General features: G+C 40.3%; 1 long non-coding RNA gene across 1 annotated transcript; it reads right to left on the bottom strand.

The window, feature by feature from the left end:
- Positions 1 to 1,018: 1,018 nt before the first annotated feature.
- On the bottom strand, positions 1,019 to 25,855 carry LOC119483473. The gene is made up of 3 exons (XR_005205690.1): positions 25,679 to 25,855; positions 16,239 to 16,323; positions 1,019 to 1,112 (listed from the first exon to the last, which is right to left on the bottom strand). It is a non-coding gene; the product is annotated as an uncharacterized LOC119483473 (long non-coding RNA).
- Positions 25,856 to 26,064: the final 209 nt, after the last annotated feature.

Genomic DNA, 26,064 nt, shown 5'->3' with positions numbered 1-26,064 from the left:
ACATCTACTACCACTCTACCGTCTATTACACACTCTACCGTCTACTACACACTCTACTACACCTCTACCACACACTCTACCGTCTATTACACATCTATTACACACTCTACCGTCTATTACACACTCTACCACCTCTACTACACACTCTACTCTACCCTCTGCTACACCTCTACCGTCTATTACACATCTATTACACACTCTACCCTCTACCGTCTATTACACACTCTACCACCTCTACCCTCTACTACCACTCTACCACACTCTACCGTCTATTACACATCTATTACACACTCTACTCTACCCTCTGCTACACATCTACTACCACTCTACCCCCTCTGCTACACACTCTACCGTCTATTACACACTCTACTCTACCGTCTATTACACACTCTACCCTCTATTACACACTCTACCACCTATTACACACTCTACCGTCTATTACACACTCTACCCTCTGCTACACATCTACTACCACTCTACCGTCTATTACACCTCTACCCTCTGCTACACACTCTACCGTCTATTACACATCTATTACACACTCTACCCTCTACCGTCTATTACACACTCTACCCTCTGCTACACACTCTACCGTCTATTACACACTCTACCACCTCTACCACCACTCTACCACACTCTACCGTCTATTACACATCTATTACACACTCTACTCTACCCTCTGCTACACATCTACTACCACTCTACCCCCTCTGCTACACACTCTACCGTCTATTACACATCTATTACACCCTCTACCGTCTATTACACACTCTACCACCTCTACCGTCTATTACACATCTATTACACACTCTACTCTACCCTCTGCTACACATCTACTACCACTCTACCGTCTATTACACACTCTACCGTCTATTACACACTCTACCCTCTGCTACACACTCTACCACCTCTACCACACTCTATACACTCTATACCACACTCACACACTATACTACTACTATCTCAACTACAACCAAAACAAGATCTTCAACAACAACAACAGCAAGGCTAGGATGCTAAGTTGGAAATCAAATGAATTGATTACTCACCAAATGCGTGTTCCAGTCCTCGTCTCCTCCCGGCCCTTCAAGTCCTTTTGTTCATTCAGCCATCTGGACAGAAAACACAGAAGACCAACATTTACAAAACATATAAAGCTGCTCAACAGCCGTCTCCCTTTAGTTTATTTGCCATAATCCGGATATTTTTCTAACCTGAACCATACCACAGTTACCACGCACTGATTTTTTAGTAAGCGAGAATTTGAAAAACTAGAGTAGACTGATTTTAATATTATTTTTCCATCATATGTTTTATGTATTTCATTTTTTCTTGCATAATGTGTTTCTTTTGCACTTTGTCTTAATACTTTTAATTGCCTTGTTGCTGAAATGTGCTATATAAATAAACTCTTTTTGACTACCGAGGGATTATTCTTTACTGCAGAGATGAGACGATCTGAGCGGGTTTTAGGATCCAGTAAGCTTTTTGAGATTTGTTTCATATTTCCTATAAACTTCCTGTCTTCCTGAATTAGCAGAATGTTTGCGGTAAAGACCGAACGAACACACTAGTCACATATAAGAAATGCTAAAACAGAATTGAAAAAAAAAAAAGACGAATGATATGTTAATGTGCATCAACGCTGATCAACCTCCTGCCTTGACCTTTAATACTTTCAGCTGAGCTCTTCACATCATACATCCATCTGCTACAGGCAGGTCAAGCAGCGTTGATGCAGCAGCTACATTTTATTTGTACCTCCCACACACACGCACACATTTAATTTAATTAGAGCATGTGCAGCCTCCCTCTCTGCCAGCATTGTCAAGGCGCTTGGGAGCAGCCAACACTATCACTGATTGCTTCTAGATAGGAAGAAATATGATTAGACCACGTGTTTGAGTTCGCCTGTTTATGTGTGTGTGTGTAGGAGGTGGGAAGAAATCTGATTGTGGTTTTGTTAGTGGTGAGAGCAGAGGTAAGCTGAAGGGTTGAAAAGATGAGGAGATGATTGGATATAAGAGGAGAGGAGAAGATGGAGGAAGGAGGAGTGAGCTGATATATCAATTTGTTGATAGTGTCAATTTTGCCATAAGAATAGGTCATCTCTAAGATATGACTTCAACATATTGGAGGATTCACTTTTTCCTCCAAGAATGAGCTAGTACGGAGCGGCAGTCTGGACGTCTCTGAAAGAAAGCATATCTCCCTAAAAGAAGCTGGTGTCGGCCTCCATAGCTTCACATTGTCAAATTATCAGAGGAAAGGGTGGATGGAGAGGCGGTGTGAGGAGGGAAGGCCACTAATATCTCATTATTAGTTTGATTTTCAGATGGACGGGAGGTAAGCATGAAAGCTTTGATTGTCTGTGTAATAAGATTAGTGGTTTGAAAGGGAGAAGGGCAGCTAGACAGGGAGGGGAAGGAAGGACGGAGGGAAACGTGGTGAGAAGGAGGAAAGAATGAAGAAGTGACCTTTGCAGGAGGAGGAAAGGAGAGAAGGAGGAACCCCACTGAGGAGTGGTGAAAAGAAAAAGAGAAAGGGGGGGTGAGGTAGAGAGAGGAGGACAGGGATGGAGTGACCCCGGCGAAAACAGATTAGTGGACCGTGAAGAGGATTACCAGCAATGATAGTCCCTCTGAGGGAGCAGAGTCAGACCCAGCCAACGCAAACACACATGATGAACACATCAAAGTGATCAGCATCAGTGATCCAACCTGTCTGGCTAATGCAAACTCACACACATAACAAGTACATGTACTCCAGCACAGTACACGTTTCCACCACAGCTACTTTATCCAGAGGTTTACCTAAAAATCAACTGTTCAGTTCAAGTTTAAACAACCAAACAAAGCCACCTTAAACTCAAATGACATGTTCTCTCCTCAGGGGACAGCTTAAAAAAACCTCCAGTGGTTTTATTTTTAAACTTTTTCTCTCGTCCCTCTCATACCTGTAATACAACTATGCATGTTTAGTAAAGAAATGTCACTTTGAGATTATATTCCTGAAGACTGGCAACGTCCAGACGAGACAGAGATGCAGTAGCATGACATTTCGCGATAAAAACAATCAATTGTCAACCTCTCTTTGACAACAAGTCCTCTAAATTAAACAACTAAATACATTATTTCTAACTGCCCTCCACAACAACACATAAAAATCACCAGCAAAAATAAAACAGCTTTGGGATCTGACACCACTATGGTCACGGTTTGGTCAGGTGTACTGCAGTGCCATCTGAATCTGTTTCAACAATAAAATACTTTGATTATTAAATCAATATTTGTGTTCGACATATTTCGTGAAGGAGCAATTCTTTGCAATAAGCACTTTTACTTTTGAGACGTAATGTTGTCCAGTGCTGTTAAAGGTTTATTCGATACATGTGTAAACTAAATACTTGCAAAGGCTCATGGTTCAATTTGCCAACAAAAAAGGGGAAGGTTTTAAATGAACTCAGATGCAAGTGAAAGAACGAAGGTCCTCAGTTCACTTCCAACAGAACGAGTCTGACTAACAACAAGCCAACAACACAAACGTGTTGAAAACCAGCAACAATGTCAGACTGAGTCAACCTCAGCGGCTCTGGTTTTTGTCCACTATGACAGAACTGACAAACATTAATACGACGTTGTGAAAGAATAGTTCAACACAGAACTGCTTTGCAAATTATCTGCAAACATAAGGCAGTTTCACCTCAGACCAAATGTTAAATAATATTCAATCTAGAGTTGTTCCGATACCAGTATCGGAAATGCGTCCGATACTGCCCAAAATTTGGGATCGTGTATCGGCGAGTACGCCAGTCTATGCACGTCTGATACCATCATTTATTAACCCAGAAAAAATCAACTTGTTTAACCGGAAATTAATTTTCCTTCACTGTGCGGTCGCCCTGGATGTATCATGGCAGCTACTGTTTTAGAGCAGCGAAGAAGAACTGATTGCAGGTAGTTTGTCACATAGCAAACAACAACATTGTGGTGCTAGTCGAGAGTGTAACGGTAGTCAGGGTGAGGAAATTGTCAGCCATTTGGCAAAATTTCACAGTGAAAAATCCAACAAGTTCTTAATTAATAATAACAATAACTATTTTTTCTTTATCATGCTACCGCAAGTTCAGGTACCAGAATCAGAAAGGAAAAAGTCGTATCGGAGCATCTCTAATTCATCCACTGTTAAGATTCTGTCTACTTTTAGCAAAACATTCAGCACAAAATCAACAATTACGAAAAAAAAGACCAACTGAGACACAAAGACAGACTGTCAACTGGAATAAACAGGAAAACATCAAGCCATCATGCAAAATTATTTTAGAACTATTTTAGTAATGTTTGCCTGACTGAGGGCATTTTCATGTCTCTCAAACACACACACACACACACACACACACCTACAATTCTGCCAATTTTGCACAACAGCAGAGAAAACAGCTGACTGTCAACTAGGTTCAACATGCTGGGCTGACACCTCTGTGTGTGTCAGCGCCCAAGAACAACTGATCCCACTCAACCCCTGTCTGTGTGTGTAGTTGGTGTCAACCACAACCACAACCCCCACCACAACGACCACAACGACCAGCAGCAGCAGCAGCAGCAGCAGCAGCATGGTCATTTTAACGGACACATCTGAACATTATTCTGCAGGGCTTAAAGTTCTATGAGCTGCAGCCGAGGTTCATCCAAACATGGAAACAGTCAGAAAGAATTTCTAACTAACCCGTCCTGTTGCTTCATTTCCTCCTGCGGTACTGATATTTAAAGGATGGGTTCACAACTTTTCAAAACGTCTTAAAACAACACTCAAGTGCTCATATGAGCAGCGTTTCCAGCTGTAGTGGAGGGATAGCAACACAAACAGTGATTTTGGAAGATACCAGCTTTTTTTTTGTCTAACATATATCGCTGAAGCCTCAGATACACTTAATAATGTATCTTTGCACTAAGTAAGGGCTGTGGATTTTTTGGGCATAGGCGCAACTTTAAGGTTTGGGGTTCACTAAAGAAATCCAGACGGAATATAATGTGTACAACGCAGAGAGGTCTAATGTATCGGGATGTGTGTAGCCGACATATTGCACGCTACAAACACAATGCGACGCTAGTAAGCGTTAGTGACAAAATCAGTTTGATTGCATTGTTTTCTATTGGGATGAACTAACTGTCCGCGAGAGACGAAGCGTCGGACGCCCTGTTTCTATTTATTCCTTATTGCAACGGATGAGGAACGGCTGATTGGTGGAGTTGAAATGAGGAGGTATTATACAGATAACTGACTTAAAAACACCTAAATAAGGTGACAGCAGACTGGAGGGAGATCACCAGGAGATCGCCTGAAAGTTTACTGAGGCTACTGTTGGCTGTATTGTATTGTACTACTGTATAAACAATTGAACAGCCACAACTACAAACACGACTTCATTGCATTGCACTACTACTGAACTCTGCATTTTACAACTGTTCGGCGTGCTGAACCTTGAAGTAGCCCTGAGACAATAACATTTATAAAACAACTGTTGCTTCCATCCAGATCACTAATAAATCAGAGTGTTTTGCTAACCAGTAATATGAACCCAACCTAAATTGGAGTCTAGTGTCTCCTCTGTGTCTCTACAATGAAGAGGACAAGTCAAATGTTTTCATAAACTAATAAGAATGACGACCAAAACTAGGAGAGTAGGAACACGATGTAACGAGCACATACCAGCACACGGGTACTAAGAGAAAAGCATCATAATGCAGCAATAGCTGTAGAAGCATTCAGGTACTACCAGCAATACTACCATGTGAAAGATCCTACAGACATATGGGCAAAATGTACAGTGCTTAAGGTATCAAAAGTAAAAGTTTTATATTATTACTGATGCATAAACATGTACGTAGCATTTTGATGTTGTAGTTGGTCGAGGTAGAGCACATTTTAACTACCGTTGGGTAGTTTAATCTGTTAACAATGCATCCTACTTTATAAGATGGTGAGAAGATGAGTGTTTTGGATATAGAATCGAAATCTACAAAGTAACTTGTGACCAAAGCTGTTAAATAAACACGTAAAAAGTGCAAATTTTCCTCTGAAATGTGATGCGGTAGAAGTATAAAGTAGCAGAAAATGAAAGAAATGACTGACATTGACTTGTACTGTATGTAGTGGACTTATTGAAACCCTATTTTTTCCCCTTGTCCTACTCAAGATTAAAGAAACGTAGATCAGTGACAAATAGATCGCTCCATTTGAATTTTAAAAAATTCAAAAATGCAGAAAAGGTCGACAGGGTTGATTACAAGCTTTGCACACACAAATCAATATCCAGATCACATGATAAAAGACACTAAAGCTTTCCTTCTTGCTGACATTTGTCTCCATCCCGCTGAGGGGAAAGTTTAGATATCAGGACCCCCCTCCTCTCCTCCACTCATCCTAAATGAGGGCTTTTTCCTCCGTTCTCTCTGCTGTTGGTGGGGGGTGTCGGGCTCTGGGAAGAATGAGGACTTCCTGGGGAGGGCCTTTAAGTGCAGGGCTGAGGAGTCTCTCTCTCTCTCTTTCTCTCTCCCTCTCTCACACTTCTTCTCGATGTCTCTCGCTCATCCTAAATGGGGTCGAGCTCCCAGCCAGGACCTGCTGCTTTCAAAGAGCAGCGCTCCTCCACCTGCCCTTTCCTCCTCTTCTTCAACAACCTTTTCTTCTTCCTTTCTTTCCATTCCTGTCCCTCACGTCACCTTTTCCTCTCTTCTTTCTTCCTCTCTATCCTGCAGCTGCACTGTATCTATCTTTCTCTATCTATCTCACTGGATTATTACTAAGACTTGAGTAAGACAGAACTATGAGTGCTGGTTTTATGATCTGCAGATCAAAAGATATCAACGTAAAAACTGTATTTTTTAGACTTCTAGGTTACATATAACTGTTGTTTCAACAGTATTTGAGAGACTATATATCAAACTGCAGTCAGCAGCTGCTCCAGGTTTAAATGTGGGCTGAAATGCAGTTGAAACAACAGTTAATATGTAACCTAGACGTCTCCAAACCTCGCTTTTTTTTCAATACATTTTGATCAGAAGTCTAGACTAGTGTTTTCCAGCCTGTGGGTCTGGTCACATGATTAATCGGAGGGGGAAAGAACATCTATGCTGCACAAAATTATTTACTTTTTTCAGACTTTTCTCAAATGCGGTAGAGTTCTACCTCTTCTAATTCAACCGCTCATAGCTCATAGTCATGTGCAACCTGTCACGAGGGGTCACTAGGAGGCATGGCTCGGCTGCAAAGGGTCAGAGACAAAACAAGTTACTATAGGAACCAAGTCTAGACGTCTTTTGATCTGCCAATCACCAAAACCACTGCTTTCTAGAAAGAGTAACAACTTTTTTAGTCTTGTAAGTGTTCTGGACCAACATTTAGATCATCATGGGATGTTAAACATCTCCACTGAAACAAGAATAAAGACACCAATTATGATATTAAAACTATTCATGCATACTCATGTGAATCCAATCAGGTCGGGAGCTGCAGACGCTAGTCGTATAGTAGCTCTGAGCAGGGCACTGCGGCTGCTGTGTTATCTCCACCAATATTCAAATGAAGCCTTTTTATAGTTTCTGTGCACATGTAGTGAAGTCATTGTTCTGCGGCACGGTCAAAAGATAACTCATCTGCTTTTTCAAAAGCATCAGCGCTAACTTGAGATGACATTTTTCAGCTTTAGGTTCACAGGAAGACCATAAAGACTATAAATGTAGCGGATCATCAGCCAGTGAACCTCAACCACCTGTCTAACACACACCGTAATCCCTCAAAGGGCCCTCCCCTCTTCGATAAGCAGCAACATACCTTCCCTCCTTTTACCAGGCATCCATCTATCCATGGGAGAAAGCAGTAGATATATCCATCCATATATCCAAGCGCTGTCATTTCTACACTTGTTTCTCTAGTTCCTTTTAGTTGGAGCATTGCAGGAGAAAGAAATGGATACCAAGCGTACAACCTCCAAGTGATGTTCCCATTACTCTTCATAAGATTGTTCCCAGATGCATTTATTTACTTTCCCATCGTCTCGGCCTAGCGGTGACAGAGATGGTCCCACAGCGTCACATCTTTAGTTACATTCCTGCAGAACTCAACGTGTCCATCGACAGCAGAAAACTGAAGACTTGCTGTAATAAGTGGCTGACCTCAGCAGCCATGTCTTTTCCCAATTCCCTCCACCTTGGCCTGTCTGCTTCCCTTCCTGCCAAACCCTTGTATTCCTCCCATCCCCGACTCTCTCCCAACACCACCGCCGGCGGCCAGCGTGGCTCTCCGCTCCCCTCCGACCCATACTGGGTTTTATTTAATTTGCCCGTATAATAGACGTGAATGAACCCCGGGGTTTAGGGCTACACGGCCAGAGAAAGCGACGGACGAGGGAGGGGCAGGCCGCTCACCAATGTGTGTCAAAAGAGAAACAATAAGTGCCATTATTTTTGATCGGCTTCCCCTTTTTGAAAATTACTTCCAAAGTGTGATGTCCCATTGTGGGAGCAGAATAACGCTGAACAATGCAGTGGGGGGCGGCGTGGGGGGGGCGGGGGGGGGTCTTATATATCCAGGCTAATATTCAAGGGGGCTTTGGCCAACGCCGGCCAGCCTGCACTGGATAACCCTGCAGCGCAGCGACTGGGCCCTGGGTTAGGCTCATAATGGGAGGCATTGGGAGGCCTTTAGTTCCCATTGTGGCGGCTGTGTCAACAAAGAGGCCGCTGGGAGTTGGCTGGCATGTGGAATGGAGAAAAGGCCCTTTATCCCTCTCTTTTTAGAGAGACAGAGAGACTGAGAGAGAGAGAGACGTTATCACAGCAGCTCGATGCATCACGTCTCTCTGTCTCTCTCTCGTGTCCCCGTTTACCCCGTCGGACTTTGAGAGATTGTCTAAAGAAAATGTATCAAAAACAGATCATTGGTTTCAGTGCAACATGTTAACACTTTAGCACTTCAGCAATGACTGACAACAGTGAGTACAGTACATATTCTTCTGTCCGTACACAAATAGATTACACTACTGTAGGGGACTGTATGTACGTCTGTTCACAACTTTCTGGGTCTCCTCTATCAGCATGTAGACTGCTTTTAATACAGTTTTTTCCCAGAAAAATCCAACGGATGTGACGTCATTCCAGCTCGCGAGTGCCTTTACTCTCTTCAGCTCCGCTACCGGGCTAACAGGTGTGTAACGACAGCGAACGTTCGGTTAGAAATGGAGTCCGCTAACGCCATCAAATGACCAGCCGCCCCCACCGCAACAGGAAAGTGACCGACGTCGGGTGAAAACTAGGATCGACATCGGCCGGGCCTTCGATTCATGGAGGGACCTTCGTTTGGTTTAGTTCCTATTGGACAGGTGAAATATATAGTGATAATGTGGTTTTAGCTGTCAGTCACGTTCAGTCTTGCGTGTGTCGGCAGTGCGAGCGCAACAGGACGTCGTTGACTTAAGAGCCACAGGTGTCACTGTTAACAAGCAATTTCTGATTCTTACATAGAGCCCCTTTAAAAGGAGAATTCCAGGTTATTATTTTCACAGGTTTGGTCATATTTTCTATCAGTAAGTTTACTGCTAAACTTTGGGAACACAGCAAAGTTACTAAAAATATGTAAAATGGGGCAAGAAACACAAGCAGTCAGACAACTAGTCAGACAGACTCACAGTTTACAGACCGACTTCCTGCTTCAACTTTGACTTGTTGCTCTCAGCTTAAAACTGACAAATGGTTCAAGGGACAAAAGCAACTTCTCTATGCAAACAACACAACATGCTGCTGTTAGTTACACCAGTCAACATCAGACATCTTCTGATTTCAGAATTCATCATTTAACATCTATTTTAAATGTTAAAGTCTTACTAAAATGTGGTAAGCTTAACTAAGCACCGTTGTGTTAAAGCAGTCTGGTTTATGACAGAGTAGACTGCTTTTATTCTAATGTCGACTCTTTAACGTGATGTTACAGGAAGACAATTATTGTGATTCTGAATATTTGTAGCTTTTTATTTTACATGGGATATTGTTAATTGATTCACGATGTGATTAACGGTGAATAAAGTGAGACAAAGCAACTTTTTGTTTTGTTGTTGAACAGCGAGCTCTTTGCTCTTTTGATCAGACTTTACGTTCCATTTATAAGACAAAGACATATTATCTTTATTCCTTTTTTCTCTCTATAATTTCACTTGAAACCGTTATGTTCATTTTGCACTAAAGTTCTTAATTAAATGAGAAAATACTTTTCATTTGTCAAGTATTTAATTCACACAGGAGTATAACAAATAGGCTTTAACTTGTGGTTATTTCATATAGATATTTTTGTATTGAACTACCAGAGAACATGCTAGATGATGATAGATATTGTTAGAGATATGAAATGACTAGGGCTGTCAAAGTTAATGCGACAATAACACGTTAACGCGATATCGTTTTAACGCCGCTAATTTCTTTAACGCATTAACACAATCGATCTTTCGGAGGTTGACACGGGCTCCGTTAAAAAACAAAAACTAAAACAAAATCTGAGGAATCCATTGGTACCAATCATGTCATACTAGCTCGTCATGAAGGAGGTTAAATAACGCTTCAAAGTTACGCAAAATTTTGGCGAGGAAAAACTGTCATGGCCATTTTCAAAGGGGTCCCTTGACCTCTGACCTCCAGATATGTGAATGAAAATGGGTTCTATGGGTACCCACGAGTCTCCCCTTTACAGACATGCCCACTTTATGATAATCACATGCAGTTTGGGGCAAGTCATAGTCAAGTCAGCACACTGACACACTGACAGCTGTTGTTGCCTGTTGGGCTGCAGTTTGCCATGTTATGATTTGAGCATATTGTTTTATGCTACATGCAGTACCTGTGAGGGTTTCTGGACAATAGTTGTCATTGTTTTGTGTTGTTAATTGATTTCCAATAATAAATATATTCATATATTTGCATAAAGCAAGTATATTTGTCCACTTCCATGTTGATAAGAGTATTAAATACTTGACTAATCTCCCTTAAGGTACATTTTGAACAGATAAAAAATGTGTTTAATTTGCTATTAATGGTGATTAATCATTGACAATCATGCGATTAATCGAGATAAAATATTTGAATCGATTGACAGCCCTAAAAAAAAAAAAAAAAAAAAAAAAAAAAAAAAAAAAATCAATAATGGTCTTCAAAACTCTTATTAATGGATATTTAATTAGTTGAACTAACAACTGTTGCTGGTGATATAGAGAATAGTGTGTACAGGCCTTGAACCTCTCTCCCTTGCTTTCACGTATTAGAGCAACACACACACACACACACACATTCACATGAGCAGTGGCTCAGCTTGTCAATATCACTGTCGGCCCATTCATTCATCCAACTCCACCTGGGAAAGAGACGGACACGTGTGTTTACTCTAGATTCTATTCCCCGAGGCAAACACACACACACACACACCGTCACCATTATGCTCGTCTCCTGGCTGCAATGAGGCAACCTTGAGAAAGCAGGCGAAGCTGAACAAATAGTGGCATCCAAACACACCCGCACACACACACGCATGTGTACACATGTATGCAAATACACACGCGCAGAACATCAGCAGCACCTAAACAAACAGGCCCAGCGACGGTAGCTGCACACGCTGAGCAGCTCTCATTACCAGCCAGCACAATACGCTATAGACGCACGGTCAATACCCAGCACACACACACCAACACACTCGATCTCTTAGTTTCATTTCAATACATGTGTTAAAATTCATATATGTAAATAAGTTTATATTTCTAATATCGTACAGGCTCCCTGCTGATAGAAAAGTACCCAGAGAGGAGAGCAGTAGATGTTAAACTGGGAGGCTGGTGGACAGCTCTGGATGCTGTTTGTTTACCACATCAGCACTTTCCTATTGGTGCCTATTGTTGGGCTGACAGAGATAAAGCACAGACAGACAGAGAGAGAAACTGGTCAGCATAGAAGGCAACAGAAAGAAGGAAAAGCCTGGCAGTGTTACTCCACGCGTCAGGAAGAAACACCAACTATAAATATCCACATTTATGTGACATTTTAAAAGCTAATTTCGGTGCGGTTTTTGTGCCGCTCTTCCAGGAAATCAGCTGTTGAAATAGCATTAAAATAACTTCTTCCCGTGATGTCTTCCACATTCGTGTTCTGTTGAAGTTCGAGTGTCTCGTGGTTAAGATTAGTCGGACGGCAAGCCTGTCTCTTAAAAACTAATTCAATATTAAATCTAATGTAATATGAATCCTGTTTTTGTGGTTATTTCGAGGCAACTCTCTCTCTTGGTTAAAAACTCAGAATGGGTCATGTTGAATATTTAAATATTTATGTTATATTTAAGGCCTTTTTTACGCGACGTGACTGCCATTCAATCTAACACTTTGTGTTTAATAAAAAGAAAAGAACAAAAAGTTTCTATTTTAAATTTGTTGGATTAATTTAGTTTGTGTTGGTTGACTTCACTTTCACATTGTGGCACATCTCTCAGTAGTGATTTATGTTTAAAGCAGCCTAAAGTGACAAAATACTAGGACTTACTTTCATATCCATCCTATTCTCAAAACGTCTGTTCTTTGTTTAACGCATGTTGTCATTATTAAATTTACAGTATGTTTAAAACAGAGGAAGGAAGCGCTGCTTGGTTCTCGTGGCTCACATGACAGGTGCTCTTTAGTAAGGCAGGTAAAAGTACATGTATGTATTTTCACCTGAAGATGAAGCGCTTTAGTATTTTTCCATAGTTGTCTGCACTACTTGGGAATGATTTATCCAGCAAGACTCCCTGGATTCGGTTTCATAAACATTAGGGCTGTCAAAGTTAATGCGATAATAACATAACTTAATAACCAGTTTGCCATGTTATGATTTGAGCATATTTTGCAGTACGTGTGAGGGTTTCTGAACAATATCTGTCTTTGTTTTGTGTTGTTAATTGATTTCTAATATCAAATATATATTTATATATTTGCATAAAGCAGCATATTTGTACACTCCCATGTTGATAAGAGTATTAAATACTTGACAAATCTCCCTTTAAGGTACAATTTGAACAGATAAAAAATGTGATTAATTTGCGATTAAATATTACAGCCTTAATAAACATACATGTATTTGCTATAATTTCAAGTATACGTATATTTTGCACACATTGTACATAATGTTATGTTTTTTTTTTTTACGTTATGCTCTACTACTTTCCCTCTCTGCTCCAATTTCCTGTCAGTGGTCATTAAAGCACCTTATTATCTTGTGTACACACTTCACATGTATGCACATGTAGGTGCACACTCCCCGCTAATGACAAGCCCTCCAGCTGACCCGCTGACCCTCATCAGAGCGACAAAGAGGCAGATAGCAGCAGCGGGACAATAAGATGGAGAGGTTGCTTAGGGTGACGAGATAAAAGCAGTGACATCAAGAGCATGACAGGAGGACAACGGTGGGGGGAGTAATGGCGGGGGGGTTGACGGCGCTGAACTCCGCTTGGCTCGACTCTATCCAGGTTGAAAGTGAAACGCTAAGGAGACGGTGAGTTTGTAAATTAAAGGTATTTAGTATTTTTATAAAAGAATGGGGTTAGCTGAGAGCGAGGGATCCTGACTTTTCATTCCTAGTGTGGGTCAAACTTTCAGAGTTTTTATGATCTGAATCTGACATCATGTGATTTTTCCGTTTCTTTCATACATCCTTCCACACACCTTCCGTATGTGTCAGGTAGGTATTTAGGTTGACTAGGTGAAGACTGCAGAGCGTCACAGCTCAGCCGGTCCAACTGGACAGATGATTAGGATAAGAGCAAGAGACATCCGTGTCCATCATGCTGTCTGTCTGTCTGTCTGTCTTCAGCATGAAGAACATTATCATCTCATCACTGTGCTGTCAGCAGCCACACACACACACATCGTACTATGTAGTAGCACACACTGTCACTCTGCACTGATAAGATGTCCATTACAGCTTCTTTCAGTCTGACAGACAACATGAGCGTATTTTTAGGGAACATAAAATCACACATTCACACACTGCTAGCTCCGCCTGTTGATTACACATCTGGAATGGACCATGGAGCCACCAAATGGAACAGTTATACTCATCTCATTTGATGGTCCTCGCTTGTGGCTTGGAGATAATTTAGCAGACGTTCAGGAGCAGGACAACACCTCAACCACTCCTTCCTGTCATACGTCTATTACTATCACTGCAGCAGACATCGTGCTCCAACAGTCATAACCCATACGTGTCATATTCAATAAACTATTATGCCTGCATCTTCTTTGATGCTGTGGTCATTGCTCACTTTTAATTAAGTAGTAGCACCAAAGCTAAAACGTCCTTTATACATTCAAAAAGGAGTGAAACTATTTGTCACATCTAGTAAAGTCTGTTTTTATTTAGGATGCACAATCAGACAAAAAAAAGGCACCTCAACTCATCTGACATTTAGTAAGAAACTCTTCCTCTTTCGTTCTTATGAATAACAAAATAGTGATTTACAGAGGAAAAACTATGTCTTATGAACAATTATGTAAAATTCAAGGTCTCTACGTGTAACATAATAAAACATGAAATGCGTCTGTAAAGCAACAATACGAGAAGCAACTAATTCAACTGCCAGTTGTCTCAAAAACAAAATAGTTACTGTTTTATTGCCGAGCAGAAACAATTAGTCGATTAACCGATCGGAGCAAAATTTAGTCTATTTTGTGCTTTTCAAGCAAAAATGCAAAATATTTGCTTCTTAAATCAATGTAGGGATTTGATACAATCTATGTCATATATGATCATTAATTAAATATCTTAAGGTTTTGGACTGTTGTTAGATAAAACATGCAACCTGATGATGTTGTCTTGGGCTCTTAGAAAACTTTTATGGCCTTTTTTTCACAATTTTCTAACATTAAATAGTCTAAATTATTAATTGATTGAGAAAATAACGAGCAGATTATTTGATAATAAAAATGATTTTTAGTTTCATCCCTAGTTGTCTTCTATTTTCATTCATAAAATAAATAAGATGGTTTAAAGTTGATCATGTTCAGGGAGGTAAAAGACTAGTTGACCAGAACATGGACACAAAGCTACATTTCCAATTTCTACGCATTTGGTGCTCAAGTGATTATTTAATGCAGCAGGTCGGTGTATGTGTGATTCATAATGAACTAAAGTGACATCGTAATGTGTCACCAAGTGCACCGATGTGACTCTGATGTGTTTTTTAATAGTTTCTGGAATAAGCAGGTGTTTTGACAGGATTTTCTTTCACAGTAAGAAAAATTATCAAATATCAACAGCGTCGTCCTTCAAAGCTTACTTATCTGTGAGTGTGTGTTTGCAAAGCACTCTGGGTTAAACTCACTTCAGCAGAAGTCCTATATCAATCAAAACTAATTCCAGCCTCATCCAAATACCACTAAGAGAAGCCCTTATTCAAAGGGTCTCTAATTATGAGCTGCTGATTTAAGGTGCAGATGGAGGTATTGACACTTCACCTCATCTGTGCTGCGTGCACACATTCAGCTGCCAGTTTGATTGGAAACTTTTCTTCACCGAGGGGAGAAAAGTACTCGTATTGTGGCAGAGCGTACCGGCAGAGAGAGAGAAACAATAACTCTGACCTTGGTATTAAACATTATAGATTTCCCTCTGCACAGAATCGGTAGCTCAAGTGTTTATGTCATTGAAAGCTCCTTCGACACACACACATACATAGACACACACACCCTCTGAGTGTCAGCCTTGGGAAGGTTGAAAGAGATGAAAAAAACTTTTGGTAGTGGGAGGGTCCAAGAACCGAATGACCACAGATAGATATAACTAAACTCATCGATACAAAAGCCGTCCTATCTTAAAATCTGACCGTTTTAAAGTCAAAGTAAAATGACCACCAGAACTTTAATTTGTACTAAACGCTGCACTACAACCCACAATCCATGCAACACTAATATTCATCTTTCTGCAATAAATAACAGACGGAGTTATGTGTACGAGTGCTTCACCTCAAATTGGAACATCTTATAGCGTCAATAAAAACATGTGACCGTAGCAGTTAATAAGAGCAACCTTCACAAACTGATTTATGTTAATCAAATTTATCTAATATATAAATGTTACATACTAAATACAGAGAGGAAGAAGGGGCAGCAAACAAGACAAAGAGAGAAATCCTCCACTCTTTCATTGACCAGATTAACACACTTATGTATCTCTTACCTTTGAGGAAGGATGGCCAGCGTCAGGTCTCATCTTCTTCTTTTTTGTCTCTGTTGTCAGTGTAAGCCGCCGTGTGATGCATGTCCTGGAAGACAGGAAAATAAAAGCACAATGATTGTTACTCACTCAGTGATTTCTACAAGTAAAGCAGTTTAGAGGAACACCTGAACTTCTTAGTAAAAGAAAGAGGAAAAGGACACGTTTGGTTTGATCAGCTACGACATCTCCTTTCATGGTATCAATGAAACATGTTTTAAGCACCAAACAGAGATGAAATGTCATCCCTCAGTCTTAAAAAGAGGAAAATGATCTTCTTTAGTTGGCCTTTGTCAGATCAAATCTAAGAATTAACAAAGGGACGTTGCTTTTTAGAGGTTTTAATCCTGTCTCTTTGTCTTTTATACACAAAACTCAAGTTTAAGATGCTCTTAAAGTCAGAACTTCTTTGCTCATTTGTCTGCAGAAGTGTTGCGTATGTATGAGCTGAGCTTTTCTTTGCATGAAACACATAAAATGTATTTATTTTATCTTTATTTAACCAGATATTGAGAAACAATTCTCATTTACAATGACGACCCGGCCAAAAGGCAGCGACAGAATGCAAGTTCATACATGACATTAAAACATAAGTACAACTATTGCAGTAAAACAACATTAGACTAAATTAAATCATCACATATATACAGCAATAAATATGTATATGTACTGTGTTCGAAAGAGGCAAATTGAAAAGCAGGTGCAGTGAACAAAACTATTGTTGTATTGAGTTATTAAAGGAGGGTATAACATAATGAGGGTGTGAAGTTTTAGCATATTTTCTTACTCATTCCAGTCACTAGGAGCAAAAGAGGTGTGTACTTTAGGAATGACCCTACTAATGAATCTGCTAGAATGTAAATTGCGTTACTGTTGGAGATATTGACTAGTGAGGGGAAATATGGAGGGGTTTTGCCATGTTGAGATCTGTTGAGGAAATACCAAGCACCGCCAACCAGCCGGAGAACAGCCAATAGGAACGCTCTCTCAATGAAATGACCTGTGATTGTCAGTCTCCCGTCACGGGCTACATTTTCTAAAGTCTGAAAACAGAGCCATGAGGAGGTGCAGAAGTCTAGTTTTCTCTCAGAACACTCGAATAACAATATGCTGAAAGGTTATTATGGATTTTTTGCCCAATGATGCCAAAAATATACTGCCTACTGCAGGTTTAATGTTCCTTTATTTATTAGTCACTTGTAATTTATGTAAGCCAACTCCAAGGCTGAAACTTATTTCAGTAAATTAAATCTACTGGAGCTTTTTGTGGCTTTGTCTCAGTTTTGGCCTAGACTACAGCACTGTCTGGTTCCCTCTCTGCTGCGGCCCTGAGCTCCGTCATTACAAGTCTATCGGAGTTTTAAATCTCTTTATTTTCATGACAGTAGTCTCAGACAGCTAGTCCAGACCCCAGACTTCTCTTCTTCTGTTTTAGCCTTCAGGACACGTCACAGATGCTCATCTCTGAGACAAACAAAAGAAAGTTGCAGGGATAAAGAAAAAGCATAAAAAGGCAGATATATCACCTTTCATTAAGTGTTTACTAGGGCTGGCAATCGCTTAAAATAGCTAATCGCGATTAATCACAAATTAATCGCACACTTTTTATCTGTTCAAAATGTACCTTAAAGGGAGATTTGTCAAGTATTTAAAACTCTTATCAACATGGGATCAAACAATATGCTCAAATCATAACATGTCAAACTGCAGCCCAACAGGCAACAACAGCTGTCAGTGTGTCAGTGTGCTGACTTGACTATGACTTGCCCCAAAACTGCATGTGATTATCAGAAAGTGGGCATGTCTGTAAAGGGGAGACTCGTGGGTACCCATAGAACCCATTTACATTCACATATCTTGAGGTCAGAGGTCAAGGGACCCCTTTGAAAATGGCCATGACAGTTTTTTCTCGCTAAAATTAAGTATAACTTTGTAGCGTTATTTAGCCTCCTTCACTAGAAAACTAGTATGACATGGTTGGTACCGATGGATTCTTTAGGTTTTCTAGTGTCAGAGGATGCCAGTATCTTCACTCTTGGTTTAAAACCCGCTACAACCTCGGAAAGATTGATTGTGTTAATGTGTGAAAATAATGGCATTAAAACAAATTTGCGTTGACACGTTAACTTTGACAGCCCTAGTATTTATCGCTGAGGATTGACAAGTCACACTCCCGTTCACAAACTAGCTTCAAGTGCCTTTCTGATTGGCCAGGGAGCTTTGAACTGAGCCGTTACACCAAAGTCAACTGTACTTTAAACAGCAGTCAAATGTGACCGACAACCTGCACACGGACTGGATATCCATTACACCCGAGTCCTCGGTAAAATAAAAAAAAAACTTGATCAAACATATTTCTGCTTGAAGGAGGACTTTAACAGACTTCTTCTTCTCTATCGCAGCGACCTTGGCGAGGTGCAGATGTACATAATGGGAGCCAGACTCATGACGCCTCTCACTGCCTCACTTCTTTCTCGCATGCAGGCGCCCTCTCCTCTCATACCTCTAATTTGTGCTACCTCTCTTTTTCTACTACCAACACATACACACACACACACATACATACACACCCACGCACACAAAAGGCTTCATTCATAACCTCCCTATCTGCTTCTTCTCCCCCGCTGTCTTGCTCCCCCCCCATCTTTACCTCCATCCTCTCGTCTCACCCAAGGTCTCTCAGAATAATAGCAAATAGCAGATTAGCATTCGCCTCCTGACGATGTGGTGTGACTCAGTACACACTCACACAAAACACACACACAGGCTGCTGCAAGGCCACTTGCCTAGACCTCACAGAGTTGATTAAGGTGAAGCAATTATTACTGTGGAGCTGTCAAACACTTGTGTGACCATCTGTAGCACACAAACACCTACGCAAACATTATGGAGCGTGCAACGCACACCGTGTCGACTAATGATTACGAAGATGTACAGATGGATGTGTTGCATTTAGTAGTCGGAGTACAGATAAAACTAGGGGTCATCAGTTAGAATCACAAACAATATATGAGTTATGTCTAACTAATAATAATCTAATCTGTCTCAGAGTTCATCCCGTATTTACACGTGCTATTAATCCAATCACTCACTTTGCAGTCACATGCCTAAAAAAGTCATCATTAATCTATATATATGAATCCTATAAAATGCGCAAAGACAGTCACATCACCATATAATATTAGATCAGTTTATCAGTCAAAACATCCAGCTCATCCAGCCCAGTTGCATGAAAGACACGATAATGCGGCAAAAGCGTGCAATAAGAACGCCGTTCTTGCTTTAGGCGTGTCATTTGTACGCCATGTAGTCTGTACTGACTGGGATGTAAATGCATCTGCGTTAATATGATACGCTCAGATATAGTGACACAGAATAAAAAGGGAGAAAGACTGCTCATGGCAGGCGGGAGGAGAGGGGGATGGACGCAACAAACACAGGACTTTCAACCAGGAAACCAGTTTTCCAGACTGGTGTTTTGTTTATAAGTTACGTTAGTGACGCGTTTCCCGTATTTTACGTTGTTTCCGTACATATTTAACTTAGTTTATGTACTTATTTTGAGCCCAACCATGACGTTTTTTAAGTTGCCTAACCCTAACTAAGTGGTTTTGTAGTGTAATATTCACGCCTCAGCGAGGCAAAACGCGACACTGACATGCTATCCTCTGGTGCACTTTGGCGTGATATCGGGTCGGCTCATCACCAAATCAGAGAAAAAAAATCACACATACCAACTACATGTTACAGACTAACGTATCCCAGTCTGCTTTCTCAAGAGCTAATTCGTTAAACGGTTGGCGTGGGTCGTTTTGTGCCGCTGTATAAAACCACTGAGAGGTCGAAACCTACGGGGACACCAAACAGGTTCAATACAATAGGCAGTCCCTCCAGGATGTCGCGATCGTAACAATTAACGCAAATTCAACCAATCCCTGTGAATTTTGCGTGAATTTTGCCCAATCACCGCAACTTTTATATACTTAAATATACTCATCAAATCATTTCACCAACATGTGTCAATAGATCCTACCTCCTGACAAGTGTTTGATTGACATTATCATCACTCAATAGGAATGGATCACTACCACGCTATGGGAAGCACCAACAAGAACTGATCTTATGAGACGTTTTTCATCAGATTCAAAGCAAGTCAATGTAAAAGTTTGTCAATTAAATGTAACGACTGTTCTCAACCTGCGGCTCGGTGGAGAGTTTCAGTGCCCTGTGATGGCCTGCACGCTATTTCACAAGTCATTGAACGCCTCCCACAGCTTGTTTGACCTCCTGCCTCCTCCTCTCCGCTCTCCACAGCATTCCTTTTAATATCTCACAGATCATTTCACTTATTAAAGAGGAAAGTAAATCAATAGGATGTCAATGCCCGTGTGTGTGTGTGTGTGTGTGTGTGTCAACATAAAGAACTGATGGTATTAAAACACACACACACACTCATATGAGATCTCAGAGCGCTGTGTGTGAGCGACTAAGAGGCCGAGAGAAGGCGATGGTTATCAGCCGCTGTAGGAAATTAAAGGGATGGTCCAGCGCTAATATGCAGATATGCAGATTGGTGATAGAGACGCACACACACACACACACCTAGATGCAGGTACACATAGTGTGTGTATCAGTGTGTTACAGCGAGGGGATGAGAAGGTTGATTAATCTCTGTGACATGAATACCAAATCAGGCTAAAAGGTGTGTGTGTGTGTGAGTGAACGCAATGATTGAGGCTGTGATGATGATGATGATGGTAGGTGTGTGTGTGTGAGACAAACAATACCAGACCAATAAGACTGCAGCAGTAAAACTGATCATGTGTGTTTTATTACTTGCGAATTCAACTTTTCATTTGTAACAGAAAGTGATATTTCTTACTGTGTTTCAAAAGTTAAGTTGTCTTGCTTTAAAGTAATACTCTAAAGTTGCTTTGAACTGAAGACAAATTAATGTACAGTCATGTAAAAGTTGCTTTAGAGGCAATATCAGAAAGGACGCAACTAGGATTTCTCTATTTTTCTGAATAACCTTTATAATGTGTATTGTTCTTTGATACGACACCGCGCCTAAATGTTTCGATACCGATACTGAAACGCTACCACGGCAAAAACCCTAAACATCAGGAAATAGATTTATGGGATACTTTAATACTTGATCTTTGGTGGATTATGTGTTTGCCGAATTACAGGAGATGCTTGAACAGATTCAGAAAAGACGGTGAATCTAATGTTATCGGTACATTTGATCGGTAATTAGAGCCGCGCTGTTATTTCCTTGTTTTTTTTAAGGGAGTTCTGCCGATACAGACACCAGCTCAGAGCGGGACTGTGGTTCATGACCTGCTTTAATCTTCTTTTCAACTTCATTTATTGACTCCATTCTTCTGGTTATCGCTAGAGTTTATTTTTTTTGACTGCTTGCACCACCAGCAGCAAAGTTATAACTGCCTGCTCCCACGGGATCCCCCATCCTAATGGCGTCCTCTAAAGCAGAGCGCTGCACACACACAAGGCCCTGTGGTTGCACATCAACGCAACTCATGGTTCGTAATAAAACACTGTCATTCTTAAAGTACTAGTATCGGTATAAGTGCAACACTAATCATGCATCATCGTTCCTTGTGCTTACGTACACAACTTGAATCCTGAACGCCCCTTTGGACTGAATTTTAGAGGACAAAAAGACAGCTTTAACAGTGAGAAATGATTTTATCTCTCACGCCATCAATATATAATAATAACTCAGTATTTGGTCAGTGAAATAAATTATTCGGTCTCCAAACTCCAGAGCTCTGTGTGAGTGAACTTAGATATGTTTTCCAAAAACATTTTTAGTGTTTTTTTTCTTGATCTTTACTGCTATGTGTGTGTGTACGTAGCCCAACACAAACAGAGAATACCATGTGCTCCATCGTGTGCACCACTTCTCCTCGCTAAGCCTCACATTATACACACTCTGTGTGCAGCAGCAAAACACACACACACACAGCGCTGACGGAAAGAATCTCAGCCGTGAGGTTTGATGAACATCCAGCGTCCGACATGTTTGCTTTTAAACTACTACCAAAATTGTAAAAGGTAGTCACCGCACCTCTGGGCTTCTTTTTGTTTTTATTTCTATAACGTCTGACCTGATGCCTTTTCATAGTGCGGTTAATCAAGACAAACAATACAGTCAAGATATTTCTAAAAACTAAAATTCTCTAAATCTTTTTATACGTCTCACCGGAGAAAAAATGTTGCATACTGAAATATGTTTTCAATATTTTATTAGCTGCTTAGAGGCCAAAATACTGTTAATTCAGTGGTTCGTGCAAGACAATAAGACAGGAATAATATAATAAAACTATATTCTGCTGCACAGAATTCAAAGGGTTTTCTTTCTTGTGAAATAGTTTCACCTCCTCATGCTTCTAAAAATGATTCAGAATCAGTCTGAGAAAAGAAAATCACTCAACTGAACTACTTGTAACCCACAGATATGCAATTATTGATGAGGGACCACATGTAGTGGGTTTTAATGAAGGGGTTACGAGTAGATAACCTTTGACCTTTTAGTGAGATTCTCCCCTTCTGGGTATCCATAGCGCTACTTCTGGAGTGATCTCAACAGTGTTGCTGTATTAATAAAATGATGTTTGAACGCGGCTACAAGACCTTTACTGACAGCAGAGAACATAAAACTGACAAGAAGTATGCAAACGGTGCCTAACAAAGACATTTCAAATGTCAAATATATAAGGAAGGATCGGCAAACTTACACACACTCACAAAAAGGAAAATGAAAGCCCGACTTGACACGGCTTTTCTTTACCATGCGAGACTCCATATGTTTCTTTAAAACAACTCCGAAAAGCTGAAAGCGTTACAGCAACGTGAGCGACACATTTAGACAGAGAGAGACAAAGAGAGTGAAAGTGATTCAGAAGGGAGCGGCGATAAGGAGAGTTGAAAAGAAAAGCGAGTCCGGGGCCACGATGTTGTTATTACAGATTGATATACTCTTCAGATCCCTCTTATTCAAACGGCTCACCTCTCAAAATCAGATGCTCGGCGCTCTTTTGATGACTACTTTGAGCTAAATGTGTGTTATTACAGGTATTACATGAAATTGCCCGTGTTAGGTGAAGGGGATTACGGTGCTTTTGGGTCAATACTTCCTCTGAGCTGTTTGGCTGCTGGAGCTGAGGAGCGATTAGGCTTTTGTCTGTCAATCCGACTTCATAGAGGCGGTTATCACACACACACACACACGAGCAGATACACCTAACCACCACCTACTGTCACACACACACACACACTGCAGTGATTATGGCTGTAGGTATATCAGGCCCATTCAGCATGAGAGGTGTCAGATCTAGTGGTGTGCTGAGCTGAAATGATGACAATGATGGATAGGTTGAAATGTCAAAAAGACTCTATAGGTATTCAGAAATTTAACAGTTCATAGAGTTTTTTTTAGAGAAAATGATATATTAGCATTATAAACCTTTGTTTCTTTTAATCATTTAATTATTTTATTGCATCGTCAAAATTTCAGAAGGCTCATAACACTGTTAAATAGAGTTTTTGCAGGATTTTTGTAGCCAGTTTACTGAATGTGCAAGCTGCTCTTTTTCCCCTCTTACGAGATCATTTTGAGATCTGGTAGCAGCACTTAAGGCCCTGCACTCCCTCAGAGGTGATACATGCTTTTAACCGGCGAGCCATTACCTCATTAATTTTGAGATGTTAGTGTAATTATTGTAAAAAGAACAAGATCACTCTTTTTGCAATTTACATTTCATGTCTGTGGGTTGAATTGGCTGTTAATGGGCCTCTGGGTGTTTAATCTCAAAAAGGCCCCAACATGCATATAATATAATTTGTTAGCTGTACTGTATGTTGAGCAGTCCTGCTTGATGTTTACAACTGCATAGCATTATATTACAACAACTAGGTGACTTTGGTGTTCCTTTATCACACATTTAATCTGGCCAACATGTCAGTGAATAAACAAATCATGACGTTAGCCTGAAGACTTGGCTTTAAATTTTGATTTGGGTTTAATATATGAATTAGGGATGTCAAAGTAGGGCTGTAAATTTGTTTTAACGCCACTATTTTTTTAACGCATTAATGCAACTTGTGATTTTTAGGTTGTAGCGGGCTCAGTTTTAAAGCTAGAGTGAAGATACTGGCGTCATATGGAACTAGGAAACCTAATAAATCCTTTGGTACCAACTGTGTTATACTAGTTTGTTGTTGCGAAGGAGGTTGAATAACGCTCCAAACATACGCTAAATTTTGGCGAGAAAAACTGTCATGGCCATTTTGAAAGGGGTCCCTTGACCTCTGACCTCAAGATATGTGAATGAAAATGGGTTCTATGGGTACCCACGAGTCTCCCCTTTACAGACATGCCCACTTTATGATAATCACATGCAGTTTGGGGCAAGTCATAGTCAAGTCAGCACACTGACACACTGACAGCTGTTTGCCATGTTATGATTTGAGCATATTTTTTAAGCTAAATGTAGTACCTGTGAGGGTTTCTGGACAATATTTGTCATTGTTTTGTGTTGTTCATTGATTTTTAATAATAAATATATACATACATTTGCATAAAGCAGCATATTTATCCACTCCCATGTTGTTATGAGTATTAATTACTTGACAAATCTCCCTTTAAGGTACATTTTGAACAATATACAATTAACCAGGATTAAATATTTTAATCAATTGACAGCCCTATTACCAATTAAAATGTACATGTGCTGCTTGATTTGTACCTAAAGCAGTTAGTAACAGAACCTTTACAATAAATATATTAACGTTTATTATCCATTTGCAGTGACCCATCAGCATCCTAATGATTATTTTCATTATCAATTAATCCGTCAATTATTTTCTCGATAAATAGATTAGTTGTTTGTTCTATAAATGTCAGACTGTGAAAAATGTCGATCAGTGTTTCCCAAAGCCCAAGATGACGTCCCTAAATGTCTTTTTTTGTCCACAACTCAAAGATATTCAGTTTACCGTCATAGAGGAGTAAAGAAACCAGAAAATATTCACATTTAAGAAGCTAAAATAGTTTTTTGTTTTATTTCAGTTTCTAGTTTTTATTTCTTTAAAGTGTCCTTGAGTCTTTTATTTTCTGATTCTTATGTGTGATTTTGCTGCTGTAACACTGCAATTTCCCTTTAGGGTAAATAAAACTCTTATCTATGTATAGGAACAAATTAATTATTAATTAACAGTATCACTGACATAATATAGAGGCATATCAGCATTGTTTATTTGTTCACAATGACTTTTCACCAAGGTATCAGGATTAATGTGATAATGAGGTATTGCTCTGTTAAAATACAACCCGAGCTTTTTATTTGTCACTTATTGGATTGATTCTATTAATGTACCTTTTGCGAGTATCTCTTGTATTAATCCAGCAGCAGCGAGAGCAGAGTGATGTTATTAGGGGCCCTAGTCAGGCTCACAGTAGGAGCTGAGCTGACTGGCTATGGTGATTTCCACTTTACTTTTGTGTGGGTTAATGAAAAAAGAAAAAAAAGCCCTGAAAAACCCTGAGCCTAATGGGATTTGGTGATAAGAAATTACCAGCGCCAGGTCCTTCTCTTTTGTCTCTAGCTGGGAGTTCAATGGCTGAGCCAATAAGAGAGCTCAGGGCCTCGGTTACCGTAGAGACGGGAGAACACAGGCCACAGCGTCGCCATGGTAAACAGGGGAGCTGTTTGTCAAAGTTCTTTTGACACACACACGCACACACACACTGTACATACACACA

Source organism: Sebastes umbrosus, chromosome 24 (assembly GCF_015220745.1).
Source record: "Sebastes umbrosus isolate fSebUmb1 chromosome 24, fSebUmb1.pri, whole genome shotgun sequence".
NCBI classification, from domain to species: Eukaryota; Metazoa; Chordata; class Actinopteri; order Perciformes; family Sebastidae; genus Sebastes; species Sebastes umbrosus.
Note: the sequence above shows the minus strand (reverse complement) of the source record. Positions and strands in the feature narration are given on the sequence as shown.